Here is a 17,863-nt window from a genome sequence, read left to right as displayed (position 1 = left end):
CACAGTTATCTTCTAAAATTAGGGGCTTAATTTGTCTCAGGATCATCAGTAATAACGTGCATAGCTCTACAAATTTCCAAAATGGGAAACAAAGTACAAAGAGGAATCAAAGGCGATAGCAAGAGATTGTGCATGATCAAGGATTTTCACAGTACAAACCACTTCATCTAATACAATACACATAGGAAGCTCTTGTAGATGGTCTGAGATGGTGGAATAAACATGATTTCTGTCTTGGCTTGGTTGAGACCCAGCCAACATGCTGACATCCATCCCAAGATATCCCGAAAAATCATTCATCCTTGCACTTTTGAGAAGAAATTCCTAAATATATTTTAAACCTTTAGTATTTAATCAATGTAACCAGGGTCTACAAGCCAGGGTTTTCTCAGCCCTCAACCAAAAGCTCCTCAAGAAAGAGTTTCCAGATAAAGAACAGCAGTGAATCAAAGTTAGAACAAAAAGGTTTTCAGTCTCTTTATAAATTCTTAGAGAGACTTTATTTCCCTTATATTCAGTACACTATGGGCCTCATTACGAGGTATGCCGGTAGCCATGCCGCTATTGGCGGCATGGCTGCCGGCAAAATCGCATCCGTGTCCGTGTCCTCGGAATGAGGACTTACCGGACCATTCCGAGTTCGGATGGCCCGGTAATTCCTCACTCGAGGACACGGACACGGTTCATCCCCATTCCCATTTCAGCCCCCATAGGGCTGAATGGGAATGGGAGAGGGAGTAAACAACGGGCCATTACGAGATGGCCCGTTGTTTGCTCCCTCATCCCCTCGCGGAGCCCGGTATGCACGCCTGGTTTTCCCAGGCGTGCTTAACGTGTCCCGCGAGGGGACCTCGTAATGTGGCGGAACGGGTTGAACGGCGCCGCAGCCTTTTACTGCGCCGTTTAACCCGTTCCGCCAGGGTCGTAATGAGGCCCTATATGTACAATTAAGAGCGTTTACTGTGGCTTGTACTGTCCATGTAGAATTTACTATGTGGGGAAAGCCATAGCAAAGGTTTTCTGTTCTATCGAACATCTGTACCAAGGACCATAAATCCACAGTAGTACTCTAAAGCTCTGGGACGATATACACACATTGTTGTAACTATAAGTGATTGGGCCTCATTACGAGGTAGGAGGTAGCCATGGTGCTGTTAGCACCATGGCTACCCCCTTACCGCATTCCGGGTCCTGGTTCCCGAAATAGGGACTTACCGGGTCATTCCAACCTTGGAGGACCCGGTAAATCCCCATTCTGGGACCCATTCCCCATCCCCATTCGAGCCCCCACAGGGCTCAATGGGAATGGGGATGGAGCTTATTAGCTCTAAAGTCCCTTAACGGGTCCCGTCCATAACGCCTGGTAAAACCAGGCGTTGAGGAAGGGACCTACTAAGGGACCTCGGAATAGGGTGGTAAGGGATTACCGGCACCGGTGCCCTTACCAGTGCCGGTAATCCCTTACCACCTACCTCGTAATGAGGCCCATTGTCTTGGAATCTGTGAAAATACCAGCCAGCGGTAGCCACATAAATGCAAGACTCATAACGGGTTGCATTTTGACCAACAAGCTTAACTCTTTTCCCAAAAGGCCTCAATAGATGTTTGACTTGCAATCTTATATGTATTTAAGACATATGTGATGTAATTCTATGTCAAGACAGGAGGCAAGCATTATGCTTTACTTTCTTTAATTCTGCAACTCACAGCATTTCAAATCTTACATTTTGAACTGAACACCATTTAGTTTTGGTTTGCTTCATCTCTCAAATCAAAGGAAAAGGGGGAAAACAGTTCAAGGTTTTAGGGCTTTTGAAGAACTACAAATCCCCATAAGTCTCTAGTCCAAGGAAGGTAGTTTTGGAACCCTCTGCGTCCACCTATCAGAGCCCAGGCCTTCCGATGTGTTGCTTCCTGCCTAGGCCCCTTCCTCTTTCTTTTAGCTGCAGCTCACAAGATAAGTTACTTGAATTGCTCCGTTCGTATTATATTAATGCAGTTGTTTAGTGTGATGTTTTCCTCACATTAATACTGTGATGTATTTTATGATGGTTTATTTACTCATATTTAACCTTTCAAGCATTCTTAAATGCGTGTAACTATAGCTTAATACGCTGTTTTTATCGCATAAGCCATTGGCGCAAAGCCACTGCACGCGCTGAAATTACTACGATTTACAAGCGTACCTTTTATCACCGCGAGGCGTATAGTGTTACAGTAGGTCGGGTCCGCGAGCGAACATGCTCACACTAGGCAACCGGTCCCACCCTCTTAGCATCCGAGGAAGCTAGGACCCGGGCACGCATTAACGTGCCATGTCACTCCCAGCACCGGTGGTCCAACTCCCCCCACTTCCCCGGACTTCCTCTAACACGCCGATCAATCGGTCAGTTGCTGGGAGTCAGGCAGACGATTGCAGTAGAACCCGCGTGCTGAGGAGAAGTGGACAATAGGAGCACGGCAACCAACAACAAAAAAAATAATAATATAAAACGAATTGTGCACTCGCTGATGGACTTTGAGCAGTTTGCATTGTCCAAGCAACCCAGGCACACTGTAACAAGAGCACAAGTGCACAATGGCATATCAGAGCATCTCCCCAGAATGGAGCGAGGAGGAGTGGACAGATGAACCCACAGGGGAAGACAAAGACCTGTACCTCAGTTTCAAAAGAAGAGTCCTAGGAGACTCCATTTCTATAGCTGTGTCCCAAGGATTGCAACCACTCACACGGTTCTTAGAATGCCTTCAAGCATTGCTAGCCAAGCAGAAAGGAGAGCAAGGAACTTCCAGGAAAAGACGGGTGGACAGCCCAGATGAGGGACCATCAGCCAGACATCCTGCTACAGGGGTTGACCAAGAGGGGTGTAAGAAAGCTCGGAAGAGGTCGCCCTCTTCGACCCCTTCACCCCCGAGCCAGAAGGAAGTGGGCAACACAGGGCCTCAAGTGGTGGTCGACCCTGTCAGCAGGCTCAAGGAAGCGTTTTTTCTGAAGTCGACAGTGCCACACCCACGACCCCCCTACCCCAGGGGTGACTGATTTAGGGGATATATACGCTGGCTAGTCACAAGACGATGAAGGGGACGTTGAAGAGGAAGTAATCCCCACAAACCCCCACTCTAACGACCCAGCCCTGGAAGACCCAGAGCTAGAAGACGACAATACAGGTGACATGTACGACACAGAAACTATCCTACATCCCAAGTCCACAGAGTGGTTGCCGTCGGCCAGAGTAGCTCTCTACATTTCCCAACACATTAGAACGCCTTTGGATAGGGAAGTTCTCTCCTGAATGGGAGCAGAGTGCCCAAGACCCGAACCCGGGAAAGTAACGGACACCCCCGATCTAGACCGCAAGATGGTGGCCTTCGTCATAAAGACAGGGACATTTGCAAAGGAATCGATCGCGCTTGGAGGGGTTGCCAAGACAAGCTGCTAGACCAAGCAGGCCGTCTAGCGAAGATAATGGACCTAGCCGAGAGAGCAAAAGACACCAGAATCCCGGTAGATGCACAAGTACTCGGTAGCTGGGCTCAGCACTTAGTTTGCCTCCTAGGCAACGCCAACTGCACTTTCTCAGAGAGAAGAAGAGGGGTGCTGCTCAAAATCGACAGTAACCTTAGTGACCTCGCTTCCTACGAAGCAAGAAAAGGAGCAAAAGGAATGCTATTCGGAGAAGCCTTCTGCTCTAGAAGTTCATTGGCGGGCCGTTGCCCTCCCATGAAAGGAAAGAGCAGTTCTGTTAAGGGTTAAGAAGTTGTTTTGTTGCAGATTTGAGGCAGGAAGGTCGTTATCGAAAGAAAGACGAAGGGACACAGGCAGGAAGCTACACATAGGAATGCCTTGGCTCGGATAGGTGGACACAGAGCGCTCCAGAACTACCTTGGACTAGAGACTTATGGGGATTTGTAGTTCTTCAAAAGCCCTAAACCCTTGAACTGTTTTCCCCTTTTCGTTTGATTTGAGAGATGAAGCAAACCAAAACTAAATGGTGTTCAGTTCAAAGTTTAAGATTTTAAATGCTGTGAGTTGCAGAATTAAAGAAAGCAAAGCATAATGCTTGCATCCTTGTCTTTAATAGAATCAAGACTACCCTGCGCTGTAAGCATGGTCAATCTTAATTGTCATTTGTATCATACCTTTGACCATTGGTCCCAACACGCCATAGGTTGAACACCCTCGGGGGAAAAGAATCCACGCATGGGAAAGTCGCCAGGGAGGTTTAGAATGCGTGTGTGCATTTTAGCCAATATAAGGGTAGGAAGGGGTGGCCAAGTCCATGCTAGCCCACCATGTCAAGCTGGCATGTGGATGGGTGCGGAGAGGTAGTTTGGGAAGTATGCGAGAGCAGGAGAGACATTATGAGTGCAGCTAGACCAGATTTTTATCGCAGCGGATAGCTGCATTGATATGGCAGAGGTGTTGCGCAATGTGCCTTAGAGTAGTGCCTCATGTGTTAGTACCCTTTTGACTGACTGATTTTGATAATACAAATTAACTGGGCGAGACCCTTAAAACTAGCTAGTTCTGCATCATTGCATATTTCTGAAGAGGCTGCCTTTGGTAAATTCTACTTATTTACACACAGATTTTCAAAAAATGTTATTTTATCTTTTACAGTGGCTAGTGAAAGGGTTAACCCATCATATACCCTTGCTCCTCCCCTATTAGCTGCCACCCTTCCTTCCGCTTTTTAAAACAAATCTAACACATTTACTTATTTCTCTCTGACCAATGTTTTTTTGTCTGCCAAATTTCAAGACCAATTTATCAAAATAGAGATTCAGATGGAAAATTCAAGTTACTGTAGAACTATCTTACATCTCTTTGTATAACTGTTCAATTTGCCCATTGGCTGCGCTATCTTAAGGGAAATGATATTCATACACCTATCATCTGACTCTACATTGGACAAGAATACAAAAGATCTTAAGTAAAACTAGATACGTGGAAACATACGAGAGTATGAAATAGTAAATATCATAGTTATATCAAGTGAAATTCGAGAATCTTAAGCTAAATGTTTGGTAACTTTGCATAAGAAGGTAGTAGATAACCGCAACTTGCTCTTGCTTCTGTAATGAATATTCTTTGATATAAAAAGCCCAAATATTGGGAAGTCCTATATTAATGAATTACAGTATTGGTTTCAGAATAAGGAGCATTTAGTTTAGCTACAAATAGGCAATAGAATGAAGTGCTGAAGCAAATAAAAACTGCCAGTCTGGAGTGTTTTATCAGTGACAGTGTTCCTGTCTGTTCAGGAATGTGTGCCAACACAGCAAACATCTGTATAGGTTCTGTGGCCACGGAGCAACAAAATGAGTTGCAATAGTCATATACCTTTATTAAAATTTGAAGTTCTACAAGGGAGGATTATTTTTAGTATAGTTTACATTAAGATTTACTTTGCAACACTGTTTGTTTACACATAGTTTTTGTTTCATCTTTGTAGTTCAAAGAATATGAAAACCAGCATAATGGATAATTTTTGGCTAGAATAATGGTGAATAGTATAGAAAGTATTGCATGATGGGGTAACATTTGTACTTCCCAGATTCTCACAGTTTTTATGTCAGTGTGTTGAAGACTGCCTGTGGCAAAATGACTAGTGCTCTGCAGGTGCCCCACTCAGCCTCAACTTACTCCTAAACCAGCTGTGATCCCAAATTATAAAAGCAAAACAGACAACCGAAATGTTGTCCGGCTGGACCCCTCTGCATCTGATCGAACTAGAAGGTCTGCGAAGAAGCTTCGACCCATTAGAATAGTGGGACCAACTATTCTCGGCACCTTCATCAAACCCTGCAAGTAAGCATTCTCAGAAGTGTCCCTGGGCCAACCAGTGGACTGACCAGCTTGCACAGGACCTTTGCTCTGACACCGCCACTGTTTCGAGGGACCCTTGAAACTTGGGACATCGCAAGCTCTGTGTTCACGGCACTCTCACACCGAATTCCATACACTTGGCATTCCCAGGTCCGGCATAAAGAGAGAGCACCCGAACCGGAGTACACAATTTACATGTCGTCCAGCCGTGGTGACCAACTTCGCAGGTGCCTTGCTGCTGTGCCCCTCTGTGCCCTGAAGCCTGCTACAGCGAAACTGGCCTTATCTATCCACCAGGAAAGAATGGAGAAATTGCCACTGTCCCGTTTGGCAATCAAGGCTGTAACTTCGCTGCTGAAAGCCGCAGAGCCGCACAACTGCTGCAGTTGAACCTGCAACCGAAGTGGACTTAACTGCCGAAGTTTGGTCCGGAGTGTGCCTGGGGTCGGTGAGTACTTGCAACCCTTACCGGTGGCCCCTAGCACATCCACCCATTTTTACGCACGGCTGTCCCCTGAGGGCCACTCTCCTTTCCACAGATAGCCTGAGCTTTCGAACCATTCCCAACTCCTGGAACCTGTTCTGCCCTTTTCGGGAGACCCTCCAGGAATAATGGGAACTTACCCTGCATCACCTCACCCACCTTCCTGAACTGCTACAGACCCTACAAGAGAGAGTTTCCGCTCTTCTGCGCTATCGCGTGCACTAGCACCTGAAAGTACATTTGAGCATTAGGCTCCTCTCACCTTAGGGACTGGACTGCCTTTCAGGTAGGTATTGAACTTTGCAGAACTGCCTAAAGTTAATTTGCACTGCTTGTTTCCTTCCCTTGCAGGTTGTGGGCCCATTCTGTGCTTTTAACCCCTTAGGCCACTTGGGATTGTATATATGTATTGTAGTAGGATTGTATTGCTTTAAAGGTATTACTGTTAATAATTACTGTGTGTTGTAACTCAAAGCGCTTGAGTAAATGTATTTGTATTTTTAATATATATACACCTGACTGGGAGTGATTTGTAAGTGTCCTTTACTCTGTGTGCTCCTTGAGGTCTTTCCGTCACCCTCACCCCTCCTGAGACCTAGTCTTGACTGCCGCCAATGCTACCTTGATTGGTCTGGCTTGTCCAGAAGGTTACCCTGTTCCACGAAACTAGGCTGGCCTTCTGAACCTCTGCCCACCAGGTCAGAGTTCAGAAATCCATCTTAACAGTTACCAAAGCGGTAACCAGGGGTGCTAAGAAAAAAGTAGAAAGGAAACTCTTGAGGAGCTTCCGGTAGATAAGGAGGCCCGGCTGAAGGGGGAGAGTGGCAGGGAGGCCATTCCAGAGAGAGGCACCTGAAGAGGAAAGAGATCTACCACCCAGTCTCTGCTTGGAGAAGCGACTCACCCGCAGAGAATTGGAAGTAGACGAGCGGAGGGCTCTGGAAGGAAGGTACTTAGGAAGAGAGCATTGGAGATAGTGAGGGCCGGTCCCAAAAAGAATTGTGGCCGATGCAGACGGTCATTAACTTGTTCCTTGCAGCCACTGGAAGCCAGTGGAAGCATGCGGTCCTTGGGCTTGAGACCAAGGATAAGTCTTCCAGTCCGGTTTTGGATGAGTTGCAGAGGGTAGAGTTAGGTAGATTGAGAAAGAGGCTGTTGTAATAGTCAAGCCTAGAGAGAACCAGGGCTCTGGAGACAGTGAGCTTCTGGGGCATCGCGCATCCTGCTCAATGACTGAAAATACTGTGCTAAGATGGCCGCCATGGAAAGGAAAGGCAGGGCTCCATACGGAGACCCTCTTCCCTTTTGATAGTGGCCGGAGAAGGTGGGAAGCTTCTGCAGTGGCCTGTGCCGCCGCAACACACAGGTCAGTGGGGTTGTGGAGAGAGGTTAAAAATGGTCACAGAAAAAAATAAGGGGACGGAGAGTGGGGGGAAGGTGGCAGGCAGGGGAATCATCCTTCAGTCGAATTCGAACACGAGCTGAGATTGTAGGTTTCAGCCTGCATTTCTAGCCACCTGATTGGCTAGTTCCCCCGTGCAGTGTGCTGATGTCCTTAACGTGTCGAGCTTATTTTTAATATCCCTGTATATTCCACCAGTAATTGTAATATTTGTATCAAGTAAGTGAACAGAATCTATCCTGGTCAGAACAGTATATATGTGGCGGTACCAGGTCCATGATTTATCCCCAGGAAGAGTATTACATTCAATAAGATCTCTTTATAGTGACTTCATTTTCCTATTTTATACAAGCGCAACCAATACATTAAAAATAAAAAAATGTGGTTTACATTATGCAATCAATTTCACAGACATCAGCCCAACTTCCAAAAACAAAGGTACTGTGGGAGTGCTCATGGGTAATGTGAGGGTGTCGGAGTAAGGCTCGAACACACAGGTGGCGTATTGATTGGCAAAGACTTTTTAATAACAGACATGGGGATGGGGTGGCGGAAATCTTTACTAATCCTACCTCTAAGAGGAGATTCCCTTGCACAACAAAACTAACTAATGAAACTGTGTCAGAATGTCCAAAGTAAAGTTCACGTCCAGTGTCCAAATCCTAATCTATTTCCCGCAAGCTAAACTCAACATAAGGTGAAAAGGGAAATGTTTCTTGGCTATCCGCCTATAGCCCAGCTTTGTAGTTCAAAACAAAAGTTCCAAAGGGGTGTAGAAAAGCAAGTAAAAGTTCCACAAGACTCATTCCCTTTCCCTGGAGTCTTTCCAACTTTATCCAATATTGTCTGTGTCTTCAATGGTCCAGATAGGTCCTTGTCTTTAGTTGGCAGGCCTGACTTCCAGGCCCGGCAACAAGGAAGGATGGCCTGGACACCTTTTTCCAAGCCGTCTTGAGGGCCCCAGACCTTTAGTGAGCAGGCCAAGCTCCCAGATACTGTAACAAGGAAGATTAGCCTGATTCTCTCTCCCAAGCTGTGCTGACACTACCCAACCCTTTATGAGCAGCCCTGGCTCCAAGGTACAGTGACAAGGAAGAGTAGCCTGGTTCTCTCTCCCAAGCTGTGCTGGTTTTCCTCTCAATTGCTGTAGGTTCCTGTGGGAGTCAGCACCAGAGGCAGCGTTGGATGACCAAGACCTTTAATGTCAGGCAAACAGGAAGTCAGTTATGCTTAAGTTAAGGTTACGCTATTCTGAGACTAATATGGTTTCACTCATTTCATCACGGTGTATCAGGTAAGTGCAAAGACTGGAGGGGTATATCTGTACTCTTGCTCTCTATATGGCAGAGTAGATGCACAGAGCACCCCAGCCAAGATTCTCTATTTGGTATCTTGGACGAGCAATCAAGGCTTAAGCTCTCAAGAGTTGATGCAGGCTGGTTCTTAAGTACAGTGTAGTCCCCAAGCACCCACAAAGGAATGTCCACACATTATGTTAGTGAAAACACAGTCTTTATATACATATGGTTCAAGGTTATATGCACAATCACAATCACACACTTTGTACTCTGGCAATACTATAATGGCAAATATATACAGAACTACGTGGTACCACTCTTAACTATCGATTCCTTTGAAATGCATCAATTGCTAACATTTCATAGGGCATACAAATCAGATTATAAGATGAAACAAAACTAGATTGCAGAAAGAAAGCAAGTTAAATCAAGCAATGGCAGAAGACTGGGTCCCTACCAACTAGACACAGTTCTGTGTGCGGATCCCCCCACCTGGGCAACCTGTAAATAAAGTGTATTGACAAGCCCAGTCCAATTAAGTTTAATATAGTCTTGATTCCCTCTAAAAGGTTCCACAACCCCAAAGTACCTGGTTTTGTAGAGTTCTTCGATGAGTCGCTGACGGGCCCTTCTTGCGTGCACTCCCTTTAAGGCAGGAGCCACGGGCCGTCGAGAGTCGGTGAAGAAAAAGGGTGAACACTGTCGTTGCGGCAGCAGCTTCGGTTCTTGCGGTGCTCATTGATGATCGGTCGAAAACTTCCTGCATGCTGAGGCGTGCGGTGCACCTCGACGACAAGTGTTTGTTGCCGCAGAGAGTTAATGAAGAACTTTGGCCCAGCAAGGGCGCCGGGTCGTTGGCATCTCTGTGGTCTTCGGGTGGTGGCAAACTCACCGACGGATTCTCCTCAGTTGTCGGCGGCCTTGACTTTCTCCGGCAGGACAAAAGCGGTCGACGGTGATGAGCAAGGGAGTAATTGAATCAAATGTCTTAGGCAAAGGAGCACTACGGCTCCGGTCGTCGACAGTGGTCGTCGGCGGTGATGGACTTCAATGTCCGGGCGCTTCGCTTCGTGATTCTACAGCGGTTCCCGTCTATGGTCGGCAGCCTTTCGAGGGTCTGACGTCCAGGGAGCTTTGGCAAATATCATCTGGTGCATGGTGGTGCCTCGTAGCTCGGGAAGAGGTCTCCTAGCCAGGTCCTCTCTTGGATCAGTTCCTTGAAGGCACAGCAGCTTTCAGATTGGCGAAGGACAGCAGCAGCAATTCTTCTTCTTCCACTGGGCTTCAAGGTTCAGCATCAAGTATCAACTTCAACTTCTGAACGATTTCCATCAGTGAGAGGCCCCAGATATACTGTTGATCTCCCATTCACTCTGCTGGGTCACAATCAGGCACCCAATCATTCAGAAGGGAATTCATGCAGCCAGGCAGCCAATCGGCCTCACAGTGCATTCAGGCCATTCTTCTCCATCCAGACACTCACAACACGAATGTGGATTCGAGCACTCTGCCATTCAGCACTCCACACTGCATTCATACCAGTTTCGGGCAGGGCTGTCTCAGTCATTGGGCCTCATTACACGGTAGGCGGTGGACCAAGGTGCTAATAGCACCTTGGTCCATGCCGGTAAAATACCGGCACCGCCTTGGTGGAAAGGGGAATTACCGCCCTATTCCAAGGTTGGTGGGGCGGTAATTACCCCTTCCCCCATTGCCCTTCCCCATTCCTATTTTTGCCCCATAGGGCATAATGGGAATGGGGAAGGTGCTAATTACGGTACCGCAAATTTGCGGTGCCGTAATTAGCACCAAGGTCCCTAAGCGAGTTGGTTTTCAACACCTGCAAAAAGCAGGCGTTAAATTCTCCAACCTGCTAAGGGACCTCGTAGTAAGGCGGTAAGGGTTAACGGTCTCCGGTACCATTACCGGTGACCGTTAACCCTTACCGCCTACCGTGTAATGAGGCCCATTGTGTCAAACAGCAGATACTAGACACCCATAACAAGAAATGCGTATTCGTCACACACTCCATTCAACCAGATCCCACCCCACGGGCGTACCCACAACATACAGTCAGTGGGAAGGCTCCAGCAGGTCTGGCCCAGACTTCCCCACAATACCATATTGTTACGCTCACCTGGTCTCTGCGGAGGCATTGGGGCACGGTTGCAGCCCTCCCTGAACTTGAATCGCCCCCTTCAGGCCTCTCCCTCAGTAGAAAAGCTGTGAGCGGTGGTACGTGGTGATACTGCTCCTGCGTGGAGATAAGAGTGTGTGAGTGCCTCAATCTGTGATTGTTGTACCTCTCGAACCCTTCACCCCAAAGTACGGTTTCTGTGAACATACGCCGGCCCATAAAGCTCACTTGTGAATTATGGAAGATAAGCTCTCCGTCGTGCTACTTCTGGCAGAGGTGCGTCGAATGGGATCTAGTTCCTTTACTGATCCCTGATAAGGATTAGTCCAGTCCAGCTGCAACTATGCTTCTCCTTATGATTGGTAAGTCTTTCTTGAGCTCTTGTGATGCTGTTTGTTCTGTTTAATGTCTTTATATGTTGCTCCTATTTATGCACGCAATAATGTCTCTCTTCTGTTTTCTTCCCTTAGATGGAAATGCGGCCTCAATGCTGCTGTGAGACGCGGCCGGATTCAAGATGGATGCTACCGTAATGTTCGACAGCAGGTAAGTGATGGTTTAAGGAAAAGCGTGAATTATGGCGGAGCGCAACCTTAAACTGACTGTTTTTTCGATGTGTAACCTTGTCTTCTGTTTTTCCTTGCAGGCGCTGCTGTCGACGATGGAGCGTGTCGTGCTGTAGTACCAAGATGAAGATTTCGGTGTCCCGGAAAGTGTAAAGATGAATACTTGGTTCGCCGAAGAGATGTACAGGTAAGAACAGCTTCCCCCAGTTGGTAAGTATGCTGGCAGGACGCAGGATGTCCAGGAAGCAGGATCTTCAACGGTAAGTCTGACCTCAGGCGACGGTGAGCTTTACGCTGCTTGCAAGTGCAGAATAACGCAAAGCGTCTGTCTTGAGAATCGGGGCAGTTTATATTATAGCTGAGATCGTGGGCACGCCCATTAGGGCCGGCTTACCAGCCACACCCTGCCACTCCTAGAGAGTGCGCACGTGCAAAGGCAATCCATTAGCAGCCACACCCAAGAATACACTTGGGGCTGCTTAATGGATGGAATGTTCAAGTTTAATGCATCCTGCTTAATGGATGGAATGTTCAAGGTTAATGCATCTGAAGTGCTATGTCCATAATAAAAGCTTTTTGGTGTTAAATGAATGTTCTTGTTTACTTTTGTTCATGAGCCTGGTGCCAAAGGCGCCAGGACATTGTCCACCCAGGTCTCCTGTGCATGCAACCCCTGCATGCCTGTGCCCCAGACTTCATGACCATGACACATATATGGAACTTCCATCCAACAGCCAGTCAGGGGGAAGGGACAGAGCCAGGGCTTCCCGGGACTTCAGGAATACATGGTTACAGGCAATAGAAAGCAAGAGGCCATAGGGGCCATCTTGTTTCCTATCAGGAATCAACTGATTCCAATGGCAGGGCCTGGGTATCCCAAAATGGAGGATACTCAGAGCACCTGTCAAATTCAGCATGGAGCTGCAACCAGCCATACCCTGTTCTGTGGGCCACACCCAGGTGCCCAAAAACATACACTAGGAGTACAGGGTTGTATGCCCACCCATGGGTGCCATAAGGGTATCCTAGGGGTCTGTATATCAAACCAAAAAGAGGAAGAGCCACACCGCCAGGAGTCCCACATGAACTCCTGCGTGGAACACACATGATAAAGCAATAAAGGACAAGGATATGGAGGCCCTGTCCCTCCAATGCATTTCCAGCATCAGAGTAAGGCCTTAGTAAGCCCAATGAAATACTCTCTCCTACGTATCGCCGTCTGTGTCCTGCAAGAAACAGAATTACACTGTGTATCCTGTTTGCTTTGCTTTATAGCGCATGCTCACAACAGTGGCAATCAGTATTAGAGAGGAGTCCAGGTTCACGATATGATCTGAAATATGGCATTTATAACGCACCTATACACAAGTGTTTCAGGGCGCGACGAGGCAAGGGAGGAGAAACAAAGAGAGAACAAGGACAACGATCTTACTAGGCCTAGTGGCATTGCGATCATGCAAGTGCAGGGGAGCGGGAGGGGAAAAGTGCCAGGGGAAGGGGAGGAAGGGCAAGTGCAGGACACAGGATCAAAACAAAGTAGTGCAGCCAGCAGGTGGCAGTGCAAGGGTTATGTGCAGACAGCGAGTGTCTAATAAGTGCAGGTAAGGGGACTGTAGGGCTGCAGATACAGACCCAAGTGCAAGGGATGCCAGGAGGCATTGCAGGTGTAAAACTGGGCAGTCAGGGCCCTGGGCCAGAATTTCAGAGGGTAGCGAGGTGACCAGTGCAGAGCCAGACAGGAGATCAGCAGGGAAGAGGAAGAGAGAAGGCAGAAGCAAAGAGGAACGTCTAGACATGCTTCTGGAATCGGAGATGGTTCTGCTCAAGTTTCAGAGAGGCAGGAAGGCTGTTCCAGAGAGAGGAGCCAGCCGAAGAGAGAGATCTGCCCCCAACTCGTTGCTTGGAGTAGCACCTGACCCTCAAGGAGTTGGAGGTGGAGGAGCGAAGAGCTCAATTAGGAAGATATTTCCAAAGAGGGAGTTGGAGGTTTTGCGGTCCCAGGCCCCAGAAGGCCTTGTGGACAATGCAAAGGGTCTTGAACTTGATCCCTGCAGCCACTGAGAGCCAATGGGGAGATTTCAGGGCTGGAGAGATACAATCCCTGGGCTTGAGGCCAAGTACAAGTCTCGCAGTCCTGTTCTGGATGAGTTGTAGAGGACAGAGAGTAGAGGCAGGCCGATTCAAAAAGAGGGTGTTGCAGTAGTCCAGCCTAGAGAGAACCAGAGCTGTGGAGACAGAGAGCTTCTGGGGGAAGGTGAGAAAAGGGAGAGTACCTCTGAGGAGGTGCAGTTGGTAGTTTGCCTTCTTAGAGACATCAGAGATGTGAGGAGAGAAGGAGAGTGTGGAGTCGAAGATGACCCTGAGGTTCTTAGCCTCGCAGGTGGGAGCAGGAAGAGGGCCAAGGGAGGCCGGCCAGAGAGTGGCAGGAAAAGAAGTTGCAGGGGTGCAGATTAGGAGGATCTACATTTTACTGGCATTCAGGCAGAGATCACTGGCGGCACACCACTCCTGGATTGCAGACAGACAATCCAGGAGGAGAGAAGGAGAAGAGGCGGTAGAGGGGAGCCTGAAAGCGAGCTGTCATCCGCATAGCACTGAAAGCTGGAGCATAGAGCAGCAATGCAGTGGGCGAGAGGTGCCAGGTATTGGTTGAACAACCAGGGAGAAAGGTTGGCCCCGTGGGGAACACCACAGACAGAGAGAGAGACAGAAGAGAGGAAGGGCCCAAGTTGGACCTGAAAGGGTCGGTCAGAGAGGAAAGAAGTCAGCCAGGCCAGAGCCTGATCAGTGATACCAAGGTTATCACAGAGCTGGTTGAGCAGGATGGCATGGTTGACTGTGTCCAAGGCAGAACAGAGGTTGAGTAAGATGAGGACAAAGGGGAGATTAGCATCAAGGTTTGAGAGCAGGTCTTCACAGATGTTCAGGAGAGCAGTTTCCTTGCCTCTGGCTGCTCTGAAGCCAGACTGATGGTCATGGAGACAACCAACAGATTCAGCGTGAAGATTAAGCTGGGAGATGGCCAGCTTTTCCAGGAGTTTGCCCAGGAAAAAAGTGATGGAGATCGGGCGATAGTTAGCCGGACAGGAGGGGTCGGCAGAGGGTTTCTTGAGAAGAGGGAGCACAAGAGAGTGCTTCATTACTTAGTACATAGTCAGCCCCCCCTCCTGGCTTGATCCCGTCACCCATGGCTGCCATATACCCCTGCCAGCCTTTTTACAACTAAGGATCTCTGGGGGTGCTCCTGCGTTCCCTCGAGCGGTTACGCTCTGCGCTCTCTGTATTGTAGGGGAGCGGTGTTCAAGAAGTTTAAAGTGTCGGGTTGCAAGGCCTTTGGAAAATATGTTAAGAATTTGCACATTGTACATTTTCATCTGGGCGCAAAACCCACTTGGTTCAGACACAGCAGCACACAGTTGGAAGGCTCCTCTGCAGCTGTCAACAGACCCACTACAAAGTTTGTGTCAGAGGGAGCAGAGCCAAGGCTAGATTCTGTTCCTGCGGCCCTGCACACGTCCTTGGCCCAGTCTCTGTCCTGTTTTCCAAGGTTGCAGGTAATTCTCTGCAGTCTGCCCACTGCCATTGGGACACACTCCCACAAACCCACCCGGAAGGATCCAGCAGTTCGGACAGATCAGAGGCATGAGACAAATAATCTGCAACCACTTGAAACTTGGCCAGTATGTGTAGTGTCTGAAATGTAAAAGGCTGTAACGTAAGGCCATCGCAAGACTCTGTGGTTCAACTGTTTCTGGATAGCTAACCCCTGCAGGGGTGCATGGTCAGTGAATATAGAAAATATCTGGGCCAGAAGATAGAAGCAGAGGGACTCCACAGCCCATTTTATTGCCAAGCACTCCTTTTCTGTGGTGGAATAGGCCAACTCGTATTTTACGGCTAATGAAAGGCACCAGAGAGAGATCCAACAATGTCCATTCCGATGCACTGATATGGTACTGATATCTGCGTCATCCATGTAGTGGGGATTTAGGAGGAACATACAGACGGGTCTTCTGACACACAGGACTCTCCTGGCAATACGTGGAGATCTCTCGATAAATGCCTGGCCAATAAAATCAACCTCATTACCAATTGTCGATAAGCCGTTGGGACGAATAATTACCCTTCTGCTCCTCATCTCTACTTATCCGATAGAAGAGCCCCTTTTTCTCCTTGAACCATGGGCCTGTTTCTTCACTTGGTTCCTTCTGGCTAACCACCTCTTTGTAAGGTTGAATCAGTCTGGCTTTCTGCCCAGAAGGATGTTTCAGCTTAGTCTAGCCTTCCAGTCTGTGACACACATAATCAGTCTTCTGCTATTCCATTTTCTTTTCTCAGCTCTGATTTCCTGGTGAGTTTTTCTTTGTCACAATGGGGGGCTCTGTATCTCGGTTTGTGAAAAAGTCGGCTTACTTAGCTCTTCCTCCTCCTTAAAACAGTCTCAGAAAGTCAACATGTCCGATCCAAGAACAGGAGATGGAAAGGAAGGCATTATGGCGGCCCAAGGTCAATATTTATGGTATTAATACCCAACTTGATGATTCCGGAAGGCTTGGACCTTACATCACCATGAACACACTTAATCGGTATAGGAGGTGTGTTACATATCTTAACGCCACTTACTTCAGGTGTGGTGGCCGTCTGCTGACTTCTGCTATCCAGTATAGCCTGAATGGATCTTCCATCTACGGTCACCTCTACAGTGTATGGATCACCTCTCCTTCGGTATTCTTGGGTTTGAATGGTTCTCACTTCCATCGGCTCTACTTTGCTTCTTCAAGGGTAAAACTGGGCTATGTGGCCCTATTCACCACAGTCCAAGCACTACTATTGCCTAGAAACTGGAGGTAAGAGGGTGCTTCATGGGTCAGCTCTGAGCGCCTTCTGTTCTGCAGAGGGCCAATGGGCAACAGCAGTCTTGTGGGTAGTCTCTTTGGTGTAATCCCTGGCTCCTGTATTCCATATGAAACTGGCTATTTGATAGGCGGTTCCTATATTGATAGCCTCAGAAAGAGTTGGGCGATGATGCTGTCTCACCCATCTTTGTGTCGGGGCAGGAAGGGCGTCCACGAATTGCTGAAGCTGTATCTTCTCAGTGATTTCTGCAACGGTGGCCGTCGCTGGTCTTAGCCATTTCTCCGTTTGATCTTGGATGCAGTAATATACAAGGCATACACTAGTTTTAAAAAATTGATTAGCAGAGTTTGCTAATTACAATTTTCTTGATTAGCAAGCAAACCCATTTGATTAGGTATATTAATATTTTTAATGTCACCAGAAGTTGTTTGTACCAAAGACCTAACGCAAGTACCAATACAGCATTTTTGTATACTGCTAAAGTAAGACATTAGTGAAAGAGTCAGGCCTCGCAAATATTTTAAAATTCTGCTAGACCAGCAGGTCAAGTAACTTAGTTCACCTACTTGACAAGAGAAATGCACTCGACCCGTGGTAACAGATGATAAATGTAAATGAGCTTTCTGTAAAATGGTGCAAGCCACCAAAAACCCACGTTGTTTGCACACTGCTGCCACCCAAAGGCCAGCCATGCACAGTGAAACCTTTATTTGACATTTACTGCAAACAAAGTAAATATTAAATAAAGGTTTCAAACGTCCCCCGCATGTGGTACTCACCTTTCATAATATCTACTCGACAATGGGAGTGGGTGAGTAGAGTCTGCATGCCCTGGATGAGTGTCTGTAAAGGGTTAGCTCCATGAATGGGTACAAATAGATACAATAAAATGCTCTAAAACAGTTTGGCCACCTCTCATGTTTGTGCTGTTATGCAATGCAATCCTAATCATAGAGCAAAGGGAACTCTGGAGGCTAAATACAGTGGATGGTTGTAGTGCGTGAGCAAAAAAGAGCTAAAACATGGTGCCGGTGCGCAGCCATTTGGGATATTCAATTGAAACAGCAATGAAAGCCTACGTTTACCGCAAGCTTAGTTAGACGGCAGACTTGTATTTTGCAGCGTTTGCGATATTTGAGTGTGAAGTAGATGAGCTCACTGCGTAGGATAGTTTTGCATTGCTCGTTCAATGATGAGCTGAGAAGGGAGGCAAAGATGTGGAGGTGCACTGATAAGGGGTGCTGGGAACAAGAGCATGAGAGACAAACTGTTTTTTTCCACTGTCTGGA

Source organism: Ambystoma mexicanum, chromosome 9 (genome assembly GCF_040938575.1).
Source record: "Ambystoma mexicanum isolate Mex_15411 chromosome 9, UKY_AmexF1_1, whole genome shotgun sequence".
NCBI lineage: Eukaryota > Metazoa > Chordata > Amphibia > Caudata > Ambystomatidae > Ambystoma > Ambystoma mexicanum.
The sequence above is the reverse complement of the archived record's forward strand: the minus strand, read 5'-3'. Positions refer to the sequence as shown.